The 14,311-nt window shown below is 45.5% G+C and overlaps 1 protein-coding gene across 3 annotated transcripts in view; it reads left to right on the top strand.

The window, feature by feature from the left end:
• Positions 1-14,311, top strand: part of ATG9B (autophagy related 9B) — a 282,068-nt gene that overhangs the window by 30,846 nt on the left and 236,911 nt on the right. The window contains exon 1 of one of the 3 annotated variants that reach the window (XM_078662775.1): positions 1,596-1,725. The exons of the other annotated variants lie outside the window; for them this stretch is intronic. The gene's annotated coding sequence lies outside the window, so the exon portion shown is untranslated. Of the gene's footprint in view, positions 1-1,595; positions 1,726-14,311 lie in introns of those variants that run through there. 3 annotated transcript variants of the gene reach the window in all.

The raw sequence follows: 14,311 nt of genomic DNA, 5'->3' as shown, positions 1-14,311 counted from the left end.
TGCCATTATTCATGGTCATTATTAAGTATTTTTGTATTGTCTACAAGAACCATTGTGTTTCCTATATACACTCTGAGTGCACAGCGTTGTACAGTCTCCCCACCTTCTTCCCTCCCCACCCAGCTCACTCTAGTTGCTTCACACCCAGAATCCTACATTTTGGTAGTTCTGGTGCAGGTTAGTAGATGGTTGAAGACTGTAACTAGTGTGTGGGTCCTAGCACCAGTGTATTAGTCTTGTAAGCGATTGAATTTGGAATGACTACCCAGGTACCTTCAAGGTGTCCAGAATTTTAGAAAGGGTTGTAAGACGGTATTGGAGCAGCAGAAGATTTAATACATCTAAATTGGAATGAGGGTCTGCTATTCTACATTTTGTCCATAATAGGAAAGTTATGAAATATGAAAAAAGCGTTAAGATGAGTTATTTGGGGGTGCCCACAATTGGTGGTGGCTGACTCTGAGAAAAATGGGATGAGCTTGGCAGGTTGCTTTAGATTGCTTGAAAAGTATCTCCGTGAAGTCATTATTGAAACAGAGCCACCAGTAGAGTATTTGCTTTGTGTGGCCTCTTCAAATGTTTGACTGTAACAAATGAGTGCTCATGTGCTTATAGAGACAGCAAATGAAGGTAGGTTGATGTCAGTGGCCCAGATTTACATGGGATGAAGGGATGGAATACTTAGTGAAGAGTTTTGCAGAACTTTTTCTGGATATTGTATATTTTTGGTAATCCTGGTCTTGCTCGTTAGTTCCCTAGTAGAGAACCATCTAATTTGTTTTTGGTAGCAGGGAAAGAACGCATTGATCATTTAAGGGCTTAGGTTATGGATCCCTAGTTAAAGGATTCATTGGTGATGTTGGTCGTTGTTATTGCAATGCTGACACTATTGTTTCTTTCGTCATAAGACGAGCAGCACTCAAAATTTGGGAATGATGGTGATTCTGAACATTTTCCACAACCTAAGCTTTGTACAGTTGGAGGGGCAGTGAGGTGGGTGCTTTTTTGTATGACTGCTAATGTTTCCAGAAGGCAGATAGCCTAGCTGTGCAACACTAACTTTGTTGAATGCTTTGTCAAGGAAGAAGCTTGTTTGGACTTGTACAGATAAGATGCCTTTATTTCTGTATTAGCAGTGTTGTGGATTACAATTGGGTAACTTTCAAGGGGGTAACATCACAGATCTGACCAAGTGATACAACAGAAGAGAATTCTAAAGACAGAGTTAAAATATTGTGTTTGGGAGGCATTGTATTTCCTAGCTCCTTTCCCCCGTTCAGTCATAAATGTCCTGGTTAGCACCTAAATATCTAAATTACTCTGCTTCTAACCATGGGCGGGGCTCCCAGTGTTATTGTACCTCTTTCTACTTTCTCATTGGCGCTTTGTTCCTCATTGTTCATCATGGGTGTAACCCCAAGGAATTAGTTAAGTGCTAGTGAGACACATCCTGCCCTTTAGACATAAATTTGACATCACCTGGGAATGTTAGCTATGGAGAAGGGAGGCTGAACATGTGGTTATCAGCACAGAACCAACCATCCATGGCAGAGGATTGCTGTGTTCTAACCACACTTGTGCTGGCCACAGGATTATTGGGTCCTGTACAGAATACTTCTGATTGACTGATGGATGCATTTTGTTTGGCATAGAATTACCGACGGGTGCATTGAATTTGTGGTCATTTTATCGTAGAAGCCCATCTCCTGGTGCACCTATTTTATGGTAGGTAAGCCTGGTGACTTATAGTCTAATGCTCATGCATGAGTTGTGTAAACGCTCTGTGTAATTGGCTTGGGGTCCATGGAATGCAGCAGTTCATATGCACACTACCCAGAGTTATTCCCCATTTTAGTGAGATTATGGTGGAGATTTGGTGGCTGGAGGGAGATTAAGGTTCCATCTACGTACACCGTTATCCAGTAAAGAATAATTTGGTGTATACCTCCATGTAGATAAACCCATTCTCATTACCAGTGTTTTTAAATAGAAAGGATCGATGGTCTGCGGCAATATTGGTGTCCAAAGTCAACAAAATGATAGAAAGTTGTTGTGCATCATTGTTCCATGTACTTAATGTATATTTTAGGTGTTGAACATTAATTGTATAACGGATATCTGACTATTGATTACAGGTGCAGATGTACTTTGAACTTGTCAGAGTTCTGTGAGTGGTTTCCTTTTATGTTTTTTCAAATATGTTTTGGTAATATATTTACATTTTAATCTTTAGTGTACTAGTGTGGGTTTATGGTCTGGGTTTGCCTTGTCTTCAATGTTTTGCTCTTCGAAATCTACTTCACTCTTAATGTGACTGTGTCAGGGTTGTACCTGTTTTCGCTTCTGCAGAATGCCTTTCTGTACTTGAGCTATTTACAATATGTGATGAAAGTACTGTCCGAACACCCGTCCCTCCCTTGTGTCCCGAGATACTTGGGTTACTGCTTGATCATGCCTCGTGGTATCACCGCGCCCCTGCAGTGTGTATTGACCACACGACTCCCAGCTGCTCTTGAAGTGCTCTCTATGATTTTCATAGGGAACCGTTCTTCATGAATGAGATTCGTAGCCCTGTATTTTCTTTGCAGTGCATCACATCAGTAAAAACCAAAACCTGGCTTCGGTACCTGTGTCTATCCTTCACTTCGGAGCATATCCGTAAGTACGGGGGGAGCCTGGGGGTGACAAGGCACTCTATAATTCCGTATGACTCACTCAGATGGTCAAATTAGACCGACATACATTCAACATTGTGCCCAGAGCACAGAGCACGCGTCTGCTGTTGTACGTGTGATGCAACAAATATAAACCGGTCCTGCTGCAACTGCCGCTTCCTCCTTTTGTCTTCTTTCCCCATTCCCATCTCCTGCATTACTCTGCTAGCTTCCCCAATTCCCTCCGGGTCGCTCTTCATTTTCTCTGTGGCCTTCCTCAGTCTTTGTCCTCTCTTCTCACTTTCTTCTCTCTCCTTCCTTTTTACCCTGTTTCCTGCACACCAGCTCTCCTAGTTAGATAACCGGCTCACAGGTTACACGAGCACGTTTCTTTTTTCCCACACTCTATTTCAATGTTTTGTGAATAACATGACAAACATTACTAATGTCCCGACCCAGTGCGCTCTCGAGAAATCAGTCCTAATAGCATAAATGCATAAGGAGGAGAGTCAAAGATGAGCCTCGGTTGTTGGGTGTGTGGGGGGGGGGCTAAAGGGGATAGCGGGTGGGGTGGATGAGCATATCACTAAATATAGCATGATACACAACAAACAATAGAGCCATTTAGCCTTTCTCATGAGGAAAGCCAATGGCTTGATGGCTCTTCGGGTTAGTTAGTGTCGGACGCAATGTCCTGGTCAGAGGTGTTCTGTCCAGACGAGCCAGACCAGGGGTCTCCACAGGTAGCTCAGGAGCTACTGGTAGCTCGCCAGCACTCTCAAAGTTACTCTCAGAGATAAAGACAAGACAAGCCAAGCCAGTCTCCAAGAGTCAAAACATAATAAAGAAGGCAGCACCGCTCATCTCAAATCCTTTAGAGTGAAAGCTAACCAAACCAATGGCAGCGCCTCATAATTGCACTCAAACACAAACTGTGTTGGCTTATGGGGTCTGCTCCATTACCCTCTGTATCCACTCTTATTATAGGTCACAAGGAGATTGGCCATGCTATACGCCCCGCTCTATCAGTCGTACCACACGTGTGAACAATGTACTATCAAAGAAAAATAGTAGCAGTACTCCGTGCTGACCCCCCAAAATGTGAGACTGCAGGTGCCAGAGTGAAAATGTTCTAGTTGGTAGCATGATCAGCCCAAGAGCTGAGAAGAGCAGGGTATCGATCCAGAGAAAAGAAAAATTAAGAGCCTCATTAGCATTTTTTTATGTGTGAGTCTGTCTGACATAGTGTCTCTCCCTAATAAACAGTATTATTTTCTGGTAGCTACTCCTAGTGTCAAAGTCCATCAAATCTGTATGATGGTCCACAACATAAAGTTTTTTTTTAAATCTCTGGCGCAATAGTGTCCGTTCATGGAATAATAGTGGCAATGGCATAATAATGAAGCAAACCCAAGGAGATGATGGACATAGTGCTGAAACTTTTCAGACACTCACCCCCAGTCACAGATCTGGGTTGAATCCATCATCATTCTTAAGCTCACTTCACCACCTCAGTTCAGACCCAGCTATATGCAAATCAGTCTTGACCCTGTGCCTCATGGGAACAGTCCAGCCCGAACTGCCAAGCCAGGTCTTCCTGACCCAGAAACAAGCATCCTGGGCACGGTTTCTGGGTAACACCCTTCATCAGCCAGGCTAGCTTGAATCAAGTTGCAAAGTGAGCAAGGGACCCACATCTGGGCTTACGCTGCCAACTTCGTTGTCGTCATCGTTGATTATAATGCCCATTTTTTAGTCTAGTTGTGTTCTACTGGCTGCCATCATTGACATATTAAGAGCTTGACTGGCCTACTTTTTTCCACCCCTGGCAGAAAGATGACTGCTCCTCGCATAATAATGAGTATGACTGCTATACGGTGAGCATCCTGGATGTTATGGCATTCAGCCTTGGTAGAATGGTGGCCCTGTTTTAATGATGTCCATTATTGGCATAACCCATCCATCTTTGGTGTTATGCGGAGCATCCATGACCAATGTGTGTAATACCTTCTATTTAAAGCAGATTCTGTTCATGTGAGGCGTTTTTACATGGTATACTGATATTTGATTACTTTTTTTTCTAACAATGAAAATGGATATTTTAATGGTAAATAATATGTATTTTCAGAACAGGTTTTACTTCTAGAAAACTGAGTTTGTTTGCCCAAAATGGAAAGAGGTATTTGTTAGAAAAATTTGTGTTTTCAAAAACTGATATGCTGACGAAGACAAAATATTGCAATTCTAAAACATGTTTAATGTAAGCAGCTGAATGATAATTCAAGCTGAGTTGGGGGACTTACTGCTGTAGTTATGTCTTTTGTGCCACACAAAATATGACAATTTGAATGTTACTTCATTAGTCATGTGGAAGCATTTGATACTGAGAAGTTTTCCTCGCATTTCTTTTGGCAAACTTGTCTGGAATGATTTGGTGGTCACTACTAATAATTCTGCTTATGTTGGTCATAGTGTAATGTTAACATGTTTTAAGATGATAACATTTGCTAGTAGTTCAGTGGACTTTCCTTGAGCAAAAGTAGCTCTCAGTACAGAAAAGATTGGAGACTCCAGAGCTAGACATTTGATAATGGTGTTCCTTCCTCTCCAAGTCAGTGAGATTTCATGCCGTTCACCATCCCCCAACCTGAATTTGTATATAATTCTTAAAGGGCTTCCACTTTCCTTCAAGTTTAAGCAGTCTATCAGTTAGCTAGCAGGGCAGTCACTTTTTCCATTGCATAGATATTCAGCATTTTTGTTCACCATAGACCTAGCGGTGGAGGAGTCCAGTGCTTCCAGCAATGTTCCAGGGTTAGCCTACCCGCTAGAAGGAATCGTGCGAGGAGCTGTTTCCCAGGTAAATGCCGTGGATATGTCCTATTCCCCCCCCCCCCCAGTGGCCCAAAAAAAGCACAACTAGGTCTGTCAGAAGAGAGATTCTCATTATTTTGTTTGAGGTTTACAAGGGTGCCCACAATGTTTGAACTTTCGGGTAAGATCACCAAATATGTCATCGTTCCCCGTGGCTGACAGCGCCTCCAGCATGTGTCTGCTATTACAAACATGGCCGAAACTTGATAAGGGACAAGTATCCTCTAGTTAGTACTTTGAAGGCGTTCTCCTAATCCTTTGCGATGCAATAGGTCTCACATTTATTAAAGTTGGAGCTAGTGGCGTTGTAATGTAAATGTTTTGAAATATGTGCTCTCATGGTAAAACAGTGATGACTGATGCAAGTACATTAATTTTATTTAGAGGCCAGGACCAGCGAAATTATAATCCTGTGAAGAAAAAAATCTAGTAAGGGGAATCGCATCTAGATATGCACACGTAGACGCTGGCATGTATGTAAAAAAAGGAAGTTAGAAGGATACAAAGCTTCATGTCCGCTGTCTTTTAAAATTATTTTTTGAACAACATGAGTGAGGAGGGTGGTAAAGCCATCAGAGGGTGGTGGGGGTGTAGAGTTAAACTACGGGGAGTGGGAAGAGGGCGCAGGGGTACTAAGCTCATCATAGTCTGAAACTTTCAAAGAGAAAATAAACCTAAACAGAGGCAGATTAGCGAGGCCATAATTGCAACGGAGTGTGCACTTAAAAGCGCAAAGATTACATTTGACAATAAATTCAAGTTGCTGTGAACATTTTGCTTCCTCTAATATGTCCTTATTCTTCTGTGCTCCTTTCTTAAGGAGGAGGCATAAGAAAGGAGCACAGAAGAGTAAGGATTTAAAGCTTGCTTTCTATCAACTTAGAATTCATTTCTATGTGTCATGATATGCGATTTATGCTCTTGTGCGCCTATAGATATTTAGATATATTGTTAGAAAAAGTCTAGGACATTGATTTATTCACTGTAACCTGTGAATGAGGCGGAGTATTTACTGATTTATTATTTTTTTCGTGTAAAATTGTGTACTGTGATGTAGTATGTAGAGTAGGTTTTTTAGAGATATTTTGTTTGTAAATCCTTTCTGTAATTTTCTTGAAAGTCTCTATGTATGTATTGTTTAAAATCTGTGGACCATGTTCCCTTTTCATACTAAAAAGTTAATGAAGATATAAATATATGAAGAAAAATGTACAAATAAAAATACCGGTACAAACAAAAAGGAATGTGTTTGGCCATGAAGCATCAAGTTTAAAAGCTTATGTATAAATTGAGGTTTAGGCAATCTTTTTTCACTTTTGTATACGGCCCTGCCTAGTCCTCGTGCCTTAGGGCCAAGCTCCTTAATTTCTTCAAATTAGATTCATATTATCACACAATTTCGGCACATCCTGAAAGGAAGGGTATGACAAAGTCTTGAAATCACACTTGGTTCTTCTGGAAATATGAAAAATAACCCCATACAGGGTAAATATGCTACCAGCTATGTCTAGAGCTCTGATGTCTGAAACATTTCTGCCGAAAACTAAGCATAGAAGTATTACTAACGTCCCAGATAGCTCCATCTTGGTGAGTCACTTATTGCTCTGCATGAAAGATAAAGGTTCAACACCCTGTTGATGTCCCGAAGGGAGGAGCATCTTGGTTCCGGTGATAGTGATAGGCTGATACCCCTCAATAGTTTCCTAACCAAGGGATGTTCCCCTACCAGGTGACCCTTGATGGAAGTATGTCCCGTAGAAATGGCCGACCTGAATTTGTTCACAGACCTGTATGTCAGGATTTGGGAATCCACACCAGCCCGAAAATTTTGAATGTGCACAACATCTGGTTCCAAGAGATCAAAGTCCCCTCGGCAGGCACCAACCAATCTGTTTTGACTAGGCTCATCTGTTCTGCTTGAAGGTCCCGTCAGTCTTCAGCTTGTCGCGTAAGGCATGGAACTTTCCATCTTTTCTCTGTAATCCTCCATACAATTAAATAGAAAGTACTCTCTAGAATCAGTCAATGAGGTGTCCCGGATTTATCCAGAAACCGGAGGAAGACCGATTAAAAAATACCAAGATAGTGCCATCGCAAATGGATACCAGACTTGAGATTTCCAGAGTGCAGTCTCCACCACCAGGTCCACCTGTTGCCTTCTCACCTGGGCAGAAAGACGCTTTATCATGGAGGAAAGAGGGAAGGCATAACCTGCTTCCATCATTCGATCATGGAGGAAGGCATTGTTGATACTCTCAGAAGGTCCAGCCTCCAGCTGAAGTGTCTGTCTAACTGGTGATCCTGTTGTGAAGCAAATAGGTATGTGGTGAACAGGCCTCTCCTGTCCGAGATTAGCTGGAATCTTGCATGTGTCTCGAGTGCCAGTCGGCGACCTGTTTGTATGTCCCTGGAAGATACTTTCGCAGACACAAAGATATGGCTCTTTAAGCAGTAGTCCAATAAATATCTCACTACTTGCAAGAGGATCAGGGGTCTCAACCCTCCTCCCTCTTGATCCAATACTGTACTGCGAAGAGCCCTGCAATCAGTTCCAGGCGGTTGATAATATAAACATTGCCCCTGAGTGGACCAATCTCCACATCTGGCCCCCACTGCTGCTTCTGCTGGTGTCCTATTCTATGACCAGAACTGGTTGAGAGCCAAATATCGCTTTCCAAATTCCAGGCTTCTATGTGGAAAAGCCTCCAGTCTATCTCTGCCTTGGAGTCGTTCAAAAGAAGGAGCAACTCTGAGTATGCAGGGGCTTTCTGCAGATAGGAAGATGGGACACTTTCAGGTGTTGCAGGGCCCTGTAATGAATTGGGACCAGAAAGATAGCCTTATGAATGAAGAAAGGAGATCCACACAGCAAGCAATCTGGGGAAGGAATGTTCTGAGTTTCAGTATCTTGTGAAGTTTTGCTTGATCTTGGTCATCTTGCGCAATGGGAAACTTGAATGTTGCTTGTATGGAATCTGTCACAAACTCCAGAAACCTGATTCTCTCTCAGAACGGAACTTATTTCCTTTTGTTGATAACAAATGCAGGTTCTCCAAGTAGTCTACCATCATCTGGAGTTGCTCTGGCAATTTCCTGGGACATTATTCCGTTAGTAGAATATCGTCCAGGTACATTATCAAGCGAATGCCCTTGGACCTGAGGTGTTCCATCGCTGACTTTGGACCTTAGTGAAGCACTAATACGTCAACGATTGCCCGAACGGAAGGTTTGTGAATTCAACTGTCGGAGTACCCCCCTGGAATTGTAAGAATCTGCAAAGCAGGGGGTAAACGGGTACTGTGAGGTAGTTGTCCTTTAGATCTTGGAGAAGCAGCCACTCATCGGGCCTCAGAAGGTCCCTTAGGAGGTGGATCCCTCCTATCTTGGAGAGGCGGAACTGTAGAATTCGATGTGAAAACCCAGGACCCAGGCATCGGAGGTCACTGCTCTTCAACTGGAGAAAACACTTGCCAAGCTGCCGCCTACTTTTGACTGGGAAGAATGGCGAGCCCTAATCATTACTGGTTGCTTGGTTGTTGGTGCCACTGTAGCCGCCTCTGGATCCCTGTGGTGTGTGTAGCTTTTGGAGGGGAAGAAACCCTCAAATATTGCTTGGATCTGCCATTGTCCAGTACTGGATCCTAAATCTCTGGAAGGGGCTTGGTAATACTTATTGCTTTTGGGGGTAAGGAAAATTTTCGGAAACTGGTAGCAGCTATGTATCATAACCCGATGGCTAAGCTACTGTACTCGAATGTTCAAACTATTCCTTTTCCCATCCGGTGCGGTACGAGGCAAGGCTGCCCCCTCTCCCCTCTTTTATTTGCTCTTTATTTAGTGCCATTTATCCGGGCACTTCTGGCTAACAATTCAATTTGTCCGTTGCATATTGAACAGCGTCCCCTTAAGCTCACGGCATATGCCGACTATTTAGCCATTTTTACGGAAAAACCAAAGGAGGCTATCGAAAACATAGATAGAGAGGCAAAACGGTTCGGAAGTTTTTCCGGATGTAAGCTGAATAGGAATAAAACTCAAGTTTTGCTTAATTTTCAGCCGCAAGACTCGACTGAAGGGGCGTGTCCGAGAGTTACATATCTTTGGGTACAAATTTCTTCTAAAATCGAGCTTATACACTCTCTAAATTATGTCTCTTTATTAACTATGGTTACCAAACAATTGAAGGTGTGGCACAAACTCCCACTTAGCATCTTGGGCAGATGCAATGTGATAAAAATGAAGATGCTACCCAAGTTCCTTTACCTTTTTAGGTCCATCCCACTACGTATCCCGAATGTTTTTTTAGGAAACTTGACGGAGTTTTGAGCAGCTTTATATGGGGCTATAAGAAGGCAAGACGGGCTATTGGATTGATGAAGCTCCCATATAACCAAGGTGGCTGATTTTAAATTAAATTTTTTGTCTGCTTTTGTTGGCCGATTACGGAGCCTTTTGAACCCAGAGCAAACAGATTCCTGCATTGGTTAGTTCTTGGGGAAGAGAGACAGATGTTTTTGTATCGAATTAATGACCCCAACTATTTTAAACACGTACAGTTTAAGACTATCGGGGATTGTGTATATATATGGCAGGGCATCAAAACTAGACTTTATTTATCTTCTATACATAGTAGACTTCCTCTGTGGGGGACCCCAATGCTGCCTGGTATTTTTGAAGACGGTACGGCCCATTAGTGGGCCAGGTATGGAGTGCACTCCCTGGGACAACTATATGATTGCAATGGCTTTAAGACATTCGAGAATCTTTGTACGACATTTGATATCCCCAACGCCTGTTTTTTAAATATCTACAGGTTAGGGACTATTTAGTCAGAAGCCTAGAAGTCCGGAGGGTTGCCGGGTCAGATATATGGGAGTGTATGTACACTCAGAACCAGCAGGCCATCATTAGTAAGGCATACCGAATTCTTTGTCTAAATAGGACAGAGGGGTTTGAGAAACTGGCGCTCAAGTGGAGTGAGATTCTGGGGAAAAATATTACCATTGAGAACATAAGGATAGCTCTAGATACTACTGCTCGATCCGTGTACACTGTGAATCTGCGGCTGCAGCAATTTCTGACACTTTGCTTGCTTTACTATACACCAGAAAGGATTGCCAGATGGTCTCAAGGTGGGGCTGTATGGGGAGGGACTCATGGAGGGACACGTCAGAGCTGCCCTAAGTGCGGGCTACATGTGGCTGGTATTGTTCATATGTTTTTTCTGTGCTGAAGGTGTTATGGGATAAAAAGGATGACTGTGAGCGGAATAGGCCTATTCTGACAATTATGCTGGTCGCTGCCCGATTGGCGATAGCTAGAGCCTAGATCGCCCCTAAACCCCCTACGGAGATGTAATGGTGGCTAATTCTTAAAGAAACAGGGGAAAGAGAAAGGGCGCTGGCCAGTCTGGGGCGGTCAAGTCAAGTCAAGTTTAGATTTGTATAGCGCACTACTCACCCAGAGGGTCTCAAGGCGCTTGAGGGAGGGGGGGAGCTTTACTTATCAAAAATCCAAGTTTTTAGTTGTTTTCTGAAGGAGAGGTGGTTCTGTGTGAGGCGGAGGTGGGTGGGGAGGGAATTCCAGGTCTTGGCCGCTAAGTAGGAGAAGGATCTTCCCCCCAATGGTGGATCTTTGGATGCGTGGAACTGCGGCGAGGGCTTGATTGGACGATCGAAGTTGGCGGGTGGGGGTGTAAAAGGACAGGCGAGTGTTGAGGTATTCTGGTCCAAGGTCGTAGAGGGCTTTGTGTGCGTGGGTGAGGAGGCGGAACGTTATTCTCTTGTTGACGGGAAGCCAGTGGAGGTCTCTCAGGTGACCTGAAATGTGAGCTTGGCGGGGGATGTCTAGGACGAGTTTGGCTGAGGCGTTTTGGATGCGTTGGAGTTTTTTCTGTAGTTTGGCTGTGGTTCCGGCGTAAAGGGTGTTTCCGTAGTCCAGTCGGCTTGTGACAAGTGCATGGGTGACCGTCTTTCTTGTTTCGGTGGGGATCCAACGGAAGATTTTTTTGAGCATACGTAGTGTGTTGAAGCCTGATGATGAGACGGCGTTAACTTGTCTGGTCATCGTGAGGGAGGAGTCCAGAATGAAGCCCAGGTTACGTGCGTGGTCTGTTGGTGTGGGTGCGGTTCCCAGGGCCGTTGGCCACCATGAGTCGTCCCAGGCGGAGGGGGATGAACCAAAGATGAGTACTTCCGTTTTGTCCGAGTTTAGTTTTAAACGGCTGTTCTTCATCCACTCGGCTACTTCTTTTATCCCTTCGTGTAGGTTGGTTTTGGCGGTGTTTGGGTCATTGGTGAGGGAGAGGATCAACTGGGTGTCGTCTGCGTAGGAGATAATGTTGAGGTTGTGTTGGCGCGCAATGGATGCGAGAGGACTCATGTATACGTTGAAGAGGGTGGGACTGAGTGAAGATCCTTGGGGTACGCCGCAGATGACTTCGGTGGCCTCTGATCTAAAAGGGGGGAGTCGGACTCTCTGGGTTCTTCCTGCGAGGAACGAGATTATCCAATCCAATGCTTTTCCTTGTATTCCGACGTTGCTGAGGCGTTGTATAAGGGTGTTATGACAGACTGTGTCGAAGGCTGCGGAGAGGTCGAGTAGGATGAGGGCAGCAGTTTCTCCGTTGTCCAGTAGGGTTCGAATGTCGTCTGTTGCTGCGATGAGGGCGGTCTCTGTGCTGTGTTTGGCTCGGAAGCCGGACTGTGACGGGTCGAGGGATTTGTTGGATTCGAGGACGGTGGCGAGTTGACTGTTGACGGCTTTCTCAATGACTTTGGCAGGGAATGGGAGAAGCGAAATGGGGCGGTAGTTACGTTCAGTGGGGTCTGCTGTGGGTTTCTTCAAGAGGGCGCTGAGTTCGGCGTGCTTCCAGCTTTCCGGGAAGGTGGCGGAGTTGAGGGAGCTGTTGATGACGTCTCAAAGATGCGGTGCGATAATGGAGTCTGCTTTATTGAAAATGTGGTGGGGACATGGGTCGGTTGGCGATCCTGAGTGAATGGTGTTCATCAGGCGGATGGTGTCTTCCGTGGTGATTGGGTTCCAGGCGTAAAGGTTGTTGGAGGGGGGTTTTAGTTCGGGGGTAGGTTGGGTGGGCTGGTCTCCAAAGCTGTTATGTATGTCAGCGATTTTGTTGTGGAAGAACGAGGCTAGAGATTCGCAGAGGTCTTGGGATGGAGTGATGTCGTTGGTGCTGGCGGTGGGGTTGGTAAACTCTTTGACGATGTTGAAAAGTTCTTTGCTGTTGTGGGCGTTGTTGTTGAATCGATCCTTGAGTGCTGATTTCTTGGTGGCTCGGATCAGTTGGTGGTGTTTGCGGGTGGCGTTCTTGAAGGTGGTCAGGTTGTCGGTGGTTGGGTTTTTTCGCCAGGCTTTCTCGAGGGTGCGACAGATCTTCTTGGATTTTTTTAGGTCATCATTAAACCAGGGGGCTTTTTTGCTGCCTTGCTTGATTTGATGGTTTTTCAAGGGTGCTAATTCGTCAGCGCTGTGGGTGATCCATTGTGTGAGGTTGGTGGCTGCTTGGTTTGGGTCCGATGATTTTGCAGGAGGGTTTTGGTGAAGCGATGTGAATAGCTGGTCGGTGGTAATTTTATTCCAGTTTCTCCGGGGAATTGGTTGTGGATGGTTGTGGGTTGTGGTCTTTTTGTAGTTGAAGTGAACGCAGCTGTGGTCCGTCCAATGGAGAGCTGTGGTGTGATTAAAGGAGATGTGCTTGCTGGAGGTGAAGATTGGGTCGAGCGTGTGCCCTGCAGAGTGGGTGGGGGTGTCAACAAGTTGTTTGAGTCCGAGATTGGCGAGGTTGTCCAGAAGGGTGGTGGTGTTGCTGTCGTTGTTCTTTTCCAGGTGGAAGTTGAGGTCTCCCAGTGGAATGTAGTCCTCGGAGGGGAGGGCGTGAGGGCTGATGAAGTCAGTGATGTCTTCGCTGAATTGTGTGCGGGGTCCGGGTGGTCTATAGATGAGGGTGCCTCTAAGTGTGGTCTTAGGGTCGGTGTGAATCTGGAAGTGAAGGTGTTCGGCGGTTGTGAGGTTGTCATCGGAACTGGTCGTGATGCGGATGGTGTTCTTATGAATGATGGCGATTCCTCTTCCTGTTTGGTTGATGCGGTCCTTTCGGATGATCTTGTAGCCGTCCGGGATGGCAATGGCGACGTCGGGCACTGATGAGGCGTTAATCCAGGTTTCTGTAAGAAAGGCGACGTCCGGCGATGTGGTGTCGAGTAGGTTCCAAAGTTCAATGGCGTGTCTGTGGACCGAGCGGTGTTGAGTAGGAAGCACTTCAGGTGGTTAGTGTTGGAGCTCTGTTTGGAGTTTGTGGAATTGGTGTGGGTCCTGATGCAGTCGAGCTTGCAGGAGTGGCAGGTGAAGGGTCCATGGGTGTGCCCGGGGGCGGCTTGGTAGCAATCTGGGAAACGGCCGGGGTTGAGTGCTGAGAGGGTAGCGGAGTCGTACGTAATGCGGGTGGAGGGGAGTTTGCGGGGACCAGGGGGTCTGGCGCTGGGCGCGGTCAGGGCGCGGACGGGCCTAGACGGGCTTACCTTTGGCGCACCTTCGGCGCGCGTCCGCTGCGCGTGAACGCTGCGCGCTAATGCGTCTGTCATAAGTGGATAGTGGAGGGGGCGGAGCGAGGGAGGAGCAGCTGGGAGGCGGGAGCGGGGTGGAGAGCCGGGCAGGGAGGCACAACAACAAACAACAAAATGGCAGCAAGCCAAAAGCCTAACAGGACGAGATTGGGGCACAACTTTGATATTGGCTATGAAATGGCCAGTGGCACCGGCAGAATC

Source organism: Lissotriton helveticus, chromosome 10 (assembly GCF_964261635.1).
Source record: "Lissotriton helveticus chromosome 10, aLisHel1.1, whole genome shotgun sequence".
Classification (NCBI taxonomy): domain Eukaryota; kingdom Metazoa; phylum Chordata; class Amphibia; order Caudata; family Salamandridae; genus Lissotriton; species Lissotriton helveticus.
Note: the sequence above shows the minus strand (reverse complement) of the source record. Positions and strands in the feature narration are given on the sequence as shown.